Source organism: Lycorma delicatula, chromosome 4 (genome assembly GCF_047948215.1).
Source record: "Lycorma delicatula isolate Av1 chromosome 4, ASM4794821v1, whole genome shotgun sequence".
NCBI classification, from domain to species: Eukaryota; Metazoa; Arthropoda; class Insecta; order Hemiptera; family Fulgoridae; genus Lycorma; species Lycorma delicatula.
Genome location: NC_134458.1, coordinates 211,585,176 through 211,596,425, shown reverse-complemented (window position 1 = coordinate 211,596,425; position 11,250 = coordinate 211,585,176).

Below are 11,250 nucleotides of genomic sequence, written 5' to 3'. Positions count from 1 at the left end.
ACGAAGACCTTATGTCAGAAGCTTTAGAATACCTTCAAATGTAGTCAAACATGTAATAAAGAGCTTAGTACATCAAGACAGATTACTGCGCCAGTAATTGTAAAGGCAGTCACTGAGTGTTCTAGAGCTTGCCGTCATATAAACAAGAGAAATCTGTTATGAAAGTTCAAGTGAAGCAAAATATTCCCTTTCCAGGTGTACATTGGGAAGATGAAAAGATGCAGAGTCCTTGAAAATTACACTTCCATAATTTTTTTTGCCGCAGCATCCACATAATGGCCCCTAAATGAGAAACTTCTTGCAGAGGAACTTAAGGCAATAATTATGTAATTTAACAGAAAACATCACTTTACTAACTGAAGAGCTTGGTTTTGCTCTCTTCAATAGACAAATTCGCTCACCTTCAATTTTCTTACACAAACATTCAACATCTGACATGGGACAACCCAAATCACGCATTTTTCTTAAAAGATCCATTTTAGCAGTTGAGCCTTTGGAAACATTTACTCAGAGAACTTCTACCCTGTTACCTCAGTTTACCCAAGTCCTCATTGGTAAATATGTCCTCATATCATTGATTGTATCAATGATACTAATGTATACATTATATTATTTCAAGCTGCTGGTCAATTTCGATGACATCTGAAAAATCCTAATGGTCTTAAGTTTCTTGGCAAAACGAAGAATGTTAGAAAGTGCGTAGGACTTGTTGTAAATCTATGGAACCTTAATTGTAGACCAACTATTGAATTTTTTTTAGAATTTATCTTGATGAAAAAGCAGTTTATTTTAAAAACTTTGTCTTGGAGGGATAACATTGAATCACTTTGCAAAACTACACCTACTTCCATTGTGGGCAAACCCATTTAATATCTTCAATCTTGGGACTACTGGGCAACTGCACTATGTATACATCTCCATGTGACGTAGGCAATATTTTAGCAAATACTTATTTTAGTTTCCAGTATTAGCCTCTACAGAATGAGTGGGGAGTCCCTTTAAGCTAGTTATAAAATTAGTAGGATAGGTACAGCTTTTTTGGTTTGCTTGGCATTTCTCCTGCCATCACACCATTCGGTCGCCCAAAAGCATAAGATCGAATTTCTGTGCCATAAACAGCTACTGAGCCTCGGAACAGTTTAGCAACCAGTATCCTAACATAGCTCCTAGAACTTACCTAACAGCTTCAGCATACTAAGCGTTCCGATGGTGCCATACACCATCAGCTCATGTGTCCCAACCACTTACATGATCATGTATTTGCTAAAATGGGTATGCGCACCTCGTCAAATACTAAAAATATATATAACATCCATAATAAAATTTACTTCATCTAGACAGCAATTTGTTGCCACGCCTAGGTCGCTGAATGTCAGCAAGTACTAGTCCACCATATTAAAGCGGTTGGATCCTTAATTGGCTGGTGGTCAGCCATATATCTCTAGGTTAGCTTCCCACAGGAGTGCGGTAGGAGTATTTTCCTTAAGTAAACTACTGATGTCGCGCATCAAGGAACAAATCACGCAGTCCGACAATGCGGGTCTCGCCGCTTGTGAGTGGCCAATTTTCCCCTTGACCTCTAAGTTCCAGGGTGGCCCCAAGAGCAGGGCAGTCCAATATCAGGTGTTCATTTGACTGGACCTCCAGCAGGCGCAAAGCTCATCACCTGCCAGGCAGAACCGAAACAGATATTGGTTCAAATTAACATTTTTGGTGAGCACCTGGGCACCTGTTGCCCTTAAAAACGAACTCGAAGCATACCATCCCCCCAGATCCTGTATAAACTTATACAAGGATCTTCCTATAGTCGTGATATCCCAATCCAGCTGCCATACTTCCATCGCGAGGCTCTGCAGGCACTTCCGCAGGCGGGAGATGGGCAACTGAACGAAATTTAGATCCGGCCTCTTCGCAATCTCCACATGGCTGTCCGAACTCTCACCAATAAATCGAGTGGGGAAAGCCTTTCCCAATTCGGTGGTAGCCTCGTAGGAGGTTGTTTTAAAAACACTAGTGCATACAATTAAGGCTCTGCGCTGGGCACTCCTTAAATTTTGAACAAATGCACTATTCATATCCAACCAATGCGCCTAAACCATGGGCGCCGCGTAAGAGATCATGCTTTCGAAGACACTCGGTACAACATGTGCATTTGACCGCCCCAACAACCCATAGTCTTTTCGAGCAATCCTCTTAAGTTTGTGCATCACTGAGATGGCGTCCGCCGCTACTTGCCTAATGTGGTTGCTAAACAGCAACTTTTCATCAAACAAAACACCTAGGTACTTATGAACTCTAACTCGGCTAATAATTACATAGCCATTATATTTAATATGGGGGTTACGACTGTACGATAATTTGTCTGCGCCCTTGAGAAGCATAAACTTCGTCTTGGGCACAGAAATCATTAAATTTTGAATGTCCATCCTGCCCTCTGTGGTTGCGCCCGATCTTCTAGCTGTGTTTGTGAATTACCGCGAACTAAAAAAAGGCAGTCATCGGCGAAACACTAGGCCGTGACCCCTTCTGAAAATGTGCACGTTGATAGCTATCAACGTGCGCGCACGTTATCAACGATAATTCCCGTTAGGGTGCGACGCAGGTATATTCTCTTAGCGGACCTAACTCTTGCGTGCAGCGCGCTAAGCTCAGAGGACCGCCACTTTTTCTCGGGTTTTCACTTGCATTTAACAGGCGGCTCCCAAGAAGCAGCGGTCATAACGGCTCCAGGCACTCTTCGATCTGCGAACTGGCCACTACCTAAGGGTCCGTCCATTGGGTGAGGCTGCCGCAGGACCCTATCGCAGCCAGTCTTGATGGCTCGGCCGAATTGTTTAGCCATCAATTCCACCTCCTCCCCGTGCTGCATGCGCCATTCCAACCTCTGCAAGGCAGCTGCGCACTCGCCCCGCAGCTTGTCCTGTTCCAGGCTCCTTAGGTAATAGCGACCCGAATCTGGAGCTCTTAGACCGTCTCCGTAAACGATCTCATAGGTTATAAGCTTATGATTGCTCACACTGGCCTCGCGACAGTCAGTCCAACTGCCTGTACTTCGAAGCAAGTTGCCCGTCACCAAAGTGACGTCGATGTAACTTTCCCCCAGTTCGGAAGAGAAAGTTGGCGGTTGTTCTGCGTCTTTAATCAAGTAGAGGTTTCTGGCTTCAACGAACCGTTCGAGACCAGCGCCTCTGGGATCAGTGAGTGGTGAACCCCAGGCGGGAGACTTGGCGTTAGTGTCTAGAGCAACCAGCACTCTGGTCCCCGAGAGACTATCCAGAATCCGCCCAACTTCGCCAACAAGTCATCGATACTCCATCCAAGCTGGAAGTATCCCGACAGCAGTACGACATCGAGTTTACCCCTCGTGATTTGCAAGACGGTGAATTGATCATCAGACCTATGGAGCATCCAGAAAACATCCTGAGCTAACCACGATTGCGGAGAGCGGCCGTCCCTCACGAGAATGAATAAAAACCACCTCGTGGAACCCGACCACCCTATTCCCGACCACGTACGGCCCTGGACCAAGAGGACCTCAAAGTTGTACTTCTCAAGGAGCCTCATGGCTTCACTGGTGGCCGCCACATGGTGGAGTCTTTCCTCAAAGGCTTCCCCAAATACTCAGGCGTTGCCATAAGCTGTATTCTTTACAGCTCTCGCCTGAGCAATCTCACACTGCCTATCCACGACCCGGTGTCCGGCATCGTTGTCTTTTACCAAGGTACAGGCAGCGCAAACCTGGCAGGGCAATTGGCTGCACTGTGTCCCAGAAAAGCACAATGACCACACATCTCCGACTGCGCTCTACAGCGGAGAGAAATGTGACCAAAGCCCTGACAGTTGAAGCATCGGGCGACTTCTATATGATCGACAACCCTACATGTCCACCAGACATCCAAAAACAGACGTCCACCGGCCACCAAGACCTGCCGGATCTTAGGCGAGGTCTCTAAAACCCAATGACTCTTTAGGGCTGCTTTCTTCCCCAGTTGCCGAACCACTTTGGTTTCCCTAAGGAAATTCTCGATGGCCATATCCAAGATAGGATTTTGACTGTGCACGGCCCTGAGGATTTCGAGCTCCTCTACCCTTGTCGCTCTAAGCATATCATATACCAATATCTGCGGCTTTTGCTCGGCCAGCAACTGAGCCTTTAGCCCGTTCTTTTGCAGAACATCGGCCTCTAGCAGCTGCTTCGCCTGCCGTTCATTAACAACTTCCAAGATCACGCCATGGTCCCGTGTTTTCGTGACCCGAAAGACTTGGATCCTTTCTCTCCGCAGGTCCATAACCTTTTTAAGAGTTAGCTCTATCGCTACTGACGAACCCCCCCAGACCAGGTTTAAGCGGAACTACCGCAACAGTAGCCAGCTTAATTTTGGCCGCCGACGTCTGAACTGGCGGCGGTGGACCAACCCGCTTAGGCGCAGGCGTGGCAGCAACCGAGGCGAAAGAGTAACCTTCTCTTCCATCCGTTGAATAGATTTCTGGAGTTCGCCCAGAGCCTCACCCGTGACCGGTTGGAAACCCCGAACTCCCTCCACAACCTGGTCGACCTTCCCTGACAGTCGCGAAACAACTGAATCCAGGGCAAGATTGGCGCCTTGAAGCCCCTCGCATTTTAATGTCAGACCCGCAACCATCAAGCTACACTCGCTAAAAAGGAGTCGACTATCTGCCGAACTCCAGTGCCACACGCGACTCTTTCTTAGAGGAGAGTTTGGACCATTCGGACTGCATCTCCTCGATCCGCCCGATACAGTCGGATTTGGTGCTTACCTACCTCACCTACCTCGACTTCGTGAGGAGCCACCCTTCGGCCTTGACTCTCCCTTCACTATCGCGCACTCCCTGCACGGTTCCAGCCGCAGCCTTCCCCGCAAAGCTTGTAGCGGAGGTTTCGGCAGGATTTTTAGTGTAATTCGCCTGTACACTTGGGCGCAGTACTGCCTTCGTGGAGACCTCCTCGTTGGAGGACCGTGATCTTGGCGGAGACCTACCGAGTGACCTCGGCAGGAAGGGGTCGCCGGCAACCAGGTCCTTGGCTATGCTAACAAGGTTCTCTAAGCAATCTCACCCGGATTGCTTCATAAACGTACCTATCACCTAACACAAGGCAAGGTGAGCGTCCAGCAGTGAACTATCCCGAGCAAGGCCACCTGTTCTCACGTAGCCCCGCTCGAAACGTCAAAAAGCTAAAAGTTCCTAGATCAGACCACCGGCGAGGTCGGAGCGAAAATCGCTTCCCGAATCTACCAGAGGATCGAAAAGATTATTGGCCTCACGAATTTGAGAACGGGAACACGATAAAACACAAAGGAAACGTCCTTACTTAGCCGAGTGTGGCACTTCTGCAACACACTACGTAGCTGTGTAGCCTAAACTCCACAGCAAGGCAGGCTGACTGACAGCCACTGATTGTTGTCAGCCCCGACGACGTGAACGTAGGAACGCTGCACATGTAGAAGCAAATCGCTACCGGTAGCAGTAAACACAAGTTATACAGGCCGGGGCCAAAGCCCGAGAAGCGATACCTTACCTTCTGTGGATCTAAAACGTCTGTGTGGGTTTCATCATGTTCAACGCACAGCTGTATCTTCATATCCGGTTTATTATCTGCAATAGTATATCACGGGTGATCGTCTTGGAACTGCTCGTTGTTGACATATCTGCGTTTTCGGATAGGTTCTTTTTCGAGACCCCAAGTACATTGTTAAGTGTGGTGAGGTCAGGGCGTTTTGCTGAAAAAGGCAATGTAGCAGATAACTATCTGACCCACGTCCGATCCAGCGATTTGGAAAAATTTCACCGAGGCGTCTGCGGACATTCAAAGCAAAATGCGCTGGAACACCATCTTGCTGAAACGTAATGACGTCAGCGATCCCTTTTGCCGTTAATTCTGGAAGCTATCAGTCGTCGATCATTCTAAGATAACTGTGGTGATTAACTGCGCCACGCAAAAATAATGACTAAGATGTTCAACTGTCACCCCAGCCCAAATCTTAACATGAGATGAATGGTTTTCAATTTCCTCAAAAAAGTGAGGAGATAGTATTTCGCCCAGAAAAATATATTTCGGTTACGAGTGTTTCGGTGAATCGTACACATGTCTGAGAATATGTTCATCTTATCATTTTCTCTCGGAAAGTGTTCAGGCAATAACCAACATGCATAAATACGTCGGTCAAAGTCATTGTTACTCCACTCATTAACTGTGGCTGGACATAATTTTCAATTCCTTCCGATAACGGTCTCGCATTGCCAATTTTGGAATGTCTAACTCTGCAGAACGTTTGCGCATTGATTTCATCGGTGATGGTTGAATCGATGCTTCCACAGCAGCATACGTTTCAATTAGAGTGCTCGGCCTCCCACTGCGTGGCACATCAAGAACAGTTACCGTTGCAAAAGCCTTCTTCTCCCATGTCAATAACGTTTGCCGTGATGGTGACGATTTCCCAAAATGCACAAAGACATTCGTAATGTTCTCCAATGTTTTACGAGTGTGTGGACTTCGTAGACTCGCACACAAACTAACTTATGCTGTTCGAAAGTGAACGCACTCATATCCGCCATCGTTCTACATTCGACTATAACTAAGGTCATCCACCACAAATGAACACACAAGACGATCCCCACCATGGCTTATCCTCCTCACCTTTACCAGCAGCAGTGAGAATTGGCAGCATTAGAGCCCGATTACTCTGGATTTATTACATAATAATGTACTTTACTAACATTATTATTAGTAAATGTTACTTTACTAACATTTGTAACAGTCTGCTATCTATCAATCGCTTTACTTTTACAACGCTCTCGCTGATTTTCGTTTCTCAGATCTCAATCCGTAGTGCGCGCGATGATACTACCATCTAAGAATTCAAACTAATGTAATAACATTAGTTTGATTTTAAATTTCTGTATCCAGGAATCCGTCGTACAATCTTTCCTTATAAATAACAATCAAATTGTTGAGATTATCATTTTTTAAAGATATCAGACAGCCTTTCATTGTGCCATTATTTTAACACCTTCTCATTTTGCTGAACCGAAGATTACCTCATATTTATAGCAGTACGGGCACAAAATCTTTACCATCCGTTTATGTTTTTTACAATACCTACAACTTTTTTTTGCTGGTGTCTATGTTGGATAATGCATCTTAAAGACAGATCCCGTCTTTTCTAAATACACTAATCCTATTTTCTTTTTGAGGGTAATTAAAAGTAAAAGAATTACAATTTTCACATTCTACAAGTTGTTTATTGAATTCAATGTTAATTTAAATCAGAGTATTCAAACAAATTTTTAAGCAAAATATTGCTAACAAATGACTGATTAAAATTGCATCATTAATAAATAAATCAATATTTAATAAAGTAACTATTTTCTGTTTGAAGACTGTTAACAGTCTTCAACTGTTTGCATATACATTCAAACAGTAGAAGATATTATTATTATTATTATTATGAATTTCACAGTTACACTTAGGTCATATTTGATTTAGATCAGTTCATTCAGATGTACTCTTTAATTATTACAATAATAATTTCTAACCTAGTTCTAATCATATTTGATTACATTTCCACTTTTAAGTGAATTGCTACATGAATAATATTGTATTTATTTCTTAGTGTTTTAGCTCATAATCATTGGAAACCACAATGTTATGTGCAATTTGGGTTAAAATATGTCCAATAAAGGGCATTTGAAATACATTGCAAGTTTTAATGTTACATATTATTCAAAGCATTTCAGTAAACGTTTTTTTAAATTTGGCTCAGATGAACTTTGATAATTAAATGACAAATATGGCATCGCATTAAATTCATCATATTTTTATTCATTTCTGTTACATTTTACCAAATAGATTAGCGATTTAGTATTTTGATTCTGTACAATAGCTATAGCTATTATGTTTTCTGAAAAAATATTTTACTAAGTAAAATTTATTCTCAACTAAACATTCTTCTTTTTTATCAACTTAATAAGGGCTAAAAGATGATGAGTCTATTTCATCTAGTGACTAACTAACAAGCATATGACTCTATTAACTTTGCTAGATTTATATTTTGTTTATTTAACTGTTGTCTCTGTAATCCCTTTCATTTATGAAGTGAATTCCCAAATATCTATCTTTCTTTTCATTATTTTATGCTGATGTATATGAATTTATTTTATTAATTACTTTTTAATGTGTTAATGGTTCCTTACAAAATTATTGCTTTTTAGTTTATTCACTGCATAAAATAATTAATTTAAGTTTTAAAAAGTAGATTAAGTTTTAAACACATCTAATTTTTATCTTTAATTTGTTTTATACTAATAACACTGATCAACAATAATTTTGCTAAATGAGAGTGAATAACTGTTTCTTAAGGTATTTTTCATGCTTATTTTAAGTATGAAATCAGAATTCTTCAATCACGTTTAGTTCTTTTCTAACTACCATTTTTTTTCAGCTAGTATTGTGAACTCCATAAGCATAGTATTTTGTAAACTTATTTTATTATATTATTTATCAACTAAATAGATTTCGTTTATTTATTACAGTCCCTTAATTGTTGTCGCATTGATGTGTTAGACATTACTCACTATGTTTATTATTTATACACTAATTAAAATGAACAAGAATGTGACTCATTCTTACTATTTTCATCTTACTATAAACATATCATCCACTCATTAGTTATTTCTGTCATTATATCTACTTATAAACTGTTGTGCAGACTAGAGAAATATTTTTAATTCTCAATCAAGTGCGAGTTTTCACGTGTGTAACATTCAGTTTTGTAGCTGACTTTCGTATTTGCGAGTATATGTTGTTCAGTAAAGTGAATGCAATTCCAATGGTTAGGAAAGAATCAAAGGATCACACCACAGACTGCTATTTTTGTGTAAAAAAGATATCTGGGATAACAGCAAAACTAGACATACTGTTAAATACCCTGGTATTCCCTCTGCCATGTGGCCACCTAGCCAAGAGTGTCCAATTCCAGTATCACCAGAAACATGGAACTTAGATGAAGATGAAAATGTCAAATCTTGTGCTGACTTATCAGGCGATGAAGAAAGATATCCAAACTTCTTGGAAAATAGATATACTGAACCCCATTTAATTGATCAGAATCAAATGATCTGGTTCGTGATCTAAATTTATCAAAGAATCAAGCACAAATTCTGGCATCAAGACTGAAAGGATTGCATCTTTTACAACCAAACACTAAAATAAATGCTTTCTGTGACATTCAGAATTTGAACATTTCTTCTCAGTACATACAAAAACTTAGTATATTGTTATGATGTAGACTCTTTACTGGAAGCTTTGGGACATATGCACCATTCTGCCAAATGGCGACTTTATTGACTCATCAAAGCTTAGTTTTTTGAAAGCAGTTTTACTTCACATTGGAAATAAATACCCATCAATATCATTAGCACACGCTGTTTACATGAAGGAGTGTTATGAAAATATGAAACTTGTATTGAGCAGGATTCAGTACGAGAGAAATATTTATGGCATTATTTGTGGAGATCTAAAAGTAATAACAGATACACTAACTTCTGTTGCTTTTTGTGCGAGTAGGACAGCAGGGATGATAGGAAACACCATTACATAAAACAGCAATGGCCAAAGAGAAAGGTACTGACTATAAGAATGTTGTTAGTCAGGCATTAGTAAAATCAGAAAAAGTTTATCTTCCACCACTACACATTAAGCTATGTTTTTAAAAAAATTGTTAAAGCAATGGATCATAATTGTGTAGGGTTTCAGTTACTAAAAAACAAATTCCCTAATATAAGCGATGCTAAAATAAATGAAGATGTATTTGTTGGACCACAAATAAGAAAACTAATGAGTGATCCAGCGTTTGAAGAATGTTTGAATGACTTGGAGGTTGCTGCATGGAAATCATTTCAAAATGTGGTAAACAACTTCCTTGGAAACCATAAGGCCGATAACTACAGAGAACTTGTGAGTGAACTCCTTCAAAACAACAAAGAACTTGGGTCTAACATGTCACTTAAAATCTATTTGGATTTTTTTCTTAACACTCTCGGTGCTATTAGTGATGAACATGGAGAATGCTTACACCAGGAGATATCTACAATGGAAATATGATACCAGGGAAATTTGAACCCAAAAATGTTAGCTGACCACTGTTGGAATCTAAAGAGGGATCTACCTACAGCAAATTACAGCGAAAATCCAAAAGAAATAAATTTTAGGCGAGTACAAAATGCGTGTAATGTATTGTCATATTACACTCGCCATACATTTTTTGTTTCAAAAGAAATTTCAATTACAAAAAAACTGAGCCTGATAAAAAACATTTATTAACATATAAAATTACTATGAATCAGCCATTCACTCTCATTTAACAAACGAAAAATTAAATTTTGTTGACCAGTGTAATTTATTTTATATTGAAATATCTTTGTAATGTATCAATTATCTTCTGATCAGAATAAAGATTTAATTATTTACTCCTTTCCCCTCTTAAGGAGCAAAACAACGCAGGTACACTAGAATTAGTAAGTCAGCATTTTTTATAACTGAAAATCATGCAAATCAAACTCCTGCAGGAAACAAATTTAAGTATGTTACTCCTATATTATATAAACTATGAGATTAAAAAAATATTTATTTTGAATTAATTTTTTAGGAAATTCTAATTTGAACATGTAAAATATTGCAATTTAAAAGTTATTCTTTCACATTTAAAAAATTACAATAAAAATAGCTGCTACTTTTACATTTTAAATATCAAATTGGTATAAAACAGGTCTATTCAACAAAACTATAATGTAATGCATTAAAATTAATAATAATGTAAATATAAGAGAAGTGTTTAATAAAAAAATATATATATTTCCCATATCTATTGGTGAAAGTAAAATTAATATTAGTAAAACAGAAGGAATTTGTATCATGAAGATTAACTTTTTTACATTCCCTATAATATACATGCGATATAGTTTTTTAAAACTACATTCATATCATCTATGTTACATCATATTTGTTTATTTCTGTAAAAATAAGTACCGAATAGGTATCAGAGATAAAAAAAGCAGTTATTTACAAAACAATGTCTAACTATTTTTATTAACTACAAAATTGTATTTCACAGATCTTGTAAAGTCTAGTCAATATAATCTGATATGTTGTTCATATGTATTTAGGTTATGGTATAAATATGTATGCCATAACATTTAGATTGAGGGTGACTTGACAATTCATCCAAAAAA